Consider the following 1,611-nt stretch of genomic DNA (forward strand, 5'->3'; position numbering starts at 1 on the left):
CCAGAGGCTCAGGACAGATAACTTGTTTCTTACACTGAATAATCTTATTTCTCAATCTCTCTCTGAATATCATGTCAGTTTGGAAGGTAACATTTCCTGCAGTTCGAGTGTTCCAAGCCCTCCCATCCAGCTCCTGCAATACTCAAAGTGAACCGTTCCTGCCCCTCGGGGGAAGGAGCACCGTGCCAGGTGCCAACACTGCAAGAGATGCAGCAATGGGTGATCATCAGCTTTCTTTTGAAGCCCAGACAGATGAAGGCAGGCAGTAAACACTGCACTCAGCTTCCTTTGTCTGGGCACAAAAGCTTGTAGAAATTATGCCACTGCAGTTTACAGAAGGGTTTTCCCAGTTGTGAGGGTACTGCTCACTTAGTACCTCCACCGACCGGCCCAGCTCTACCTCCCTACAAGCATCTCCCAGGCAAACGCATGGAGCCCTGCAACTCCTTCCTTCCATGTACAGAACACTAATGCCGCGCCAAAACCAAGCTGAATCTCGTGTTTAAATCAGGTAACACACGTCTCCATCTCAGGAACGCTCACGCCGCTCAGGAATCACACACGGCCAGAGAAGAGAGCCTCTCCCCGCGCCCGGGCAGCACACAAAGGCACGGAGATAACCATTCCCTCAAAGGCCACACACGGGGCTCGCTCATCCACAGCCCCTCACCTTCCCAGGCCTCCTCCCCCCTCCTCCCCGGCAGCTCTTACATCTCCGCTTACAGCCCTCACTCCTCGTTCAAGCAGGGAACGAACCCTCCGAGGCTGCCCGGCTCATCCCCAGCGCAGGACAAACGTGGCACTATTTGCACGCTCCAGCATCAACTTTTCACGGGCATTTCTGGCCTTTGCCACACAGTGCAACGTAAAGACAGGTGAGCTTAATCTCAACTACTGTGGTTACAAAACATGTTCACGCATTTCAACAAGTTACTTTTCTTCCATAAAGAAGCAACAAAAATCCAGGAAATTACAAAGGGGCTGATTTATCCTCAACAAGGACTGAGGGCTCTCCTCCAAACTGCTCCCTGATCCCAGGGATGACACGGACCCCTGACAGCCTCGTGTGCTCAGCAGACCCTGCAAGGCCTCGCGGGGCAGAAACAATGCTGGGCTCCCACAGGTGCTCTCAACTAACACAAAGATTGCATCGAACGAGGCACTAAAAATTGCTTCACCATCGTCTACAAAAGTTACCATAGACTGAAAGCATCATCACAAACACCACAGGCTCTGGGATGCTGGAGGTTTACGGGGAAGCTTCAGCAGCCCATGAGGAAGGCAAAGGAGAGAGTCACTGTAAGCCCCTGCTGCACAAACAGCTCCCGTAACACTTCAGACAAGCCTCCCATCCGCACGTGGAAAGGAACCATCGCACATCCTGGCAAACCGCGTTAGGAGCAGAGACGAGAGAGATCACGTACCAGGAACGAGCTATGGTGCAAGCATTTCTGACACCAGACAATGTTTGTGGCGACACGGGACTTCTGCAGTCACCTGGTGCAGAGCAGCCCCGGGCACCGCACACCCGCCCCGTCCGCGGCCAAAGCCCCCCAGCCCGGGCAGCCCCGCACGCCCTCCAGCCGCCCGCTCCCCCCCTGCCCCACTCAC

The 1,611-nt window shown here is 54.5% G+C and overlaps 1 protein-coding gene across 1 annotated transcript in view; it reads right to left on the reverse strand.

The window, feature by feature from the left end:
• WTIP (WT1 interacting protein) overlaps positions 1-1,611 on the reverse strand; it is an 85,854-nt gene that overhangs the window by 82,371 nt on the left and 1,872 nt on the right. The window lies entirely within an intron of this gene.

The sequence above is a fragment of the Pseudopipra pipra genome, chromosome 14 (genome assembly GCF_036250125.1).
Source record: "Pseudopipra pipra isolate bDixPip1 chromosome 14, bDixPip1.hap1, whole genome shotgun sequence".
In the NCBI taxonomy this organism is placed as follows: Eukaryota; Metazoa; Chordata; class Aves; order Passeriformes; family Pipridae; genus Pseudopipra; species Pseudopipra pipra.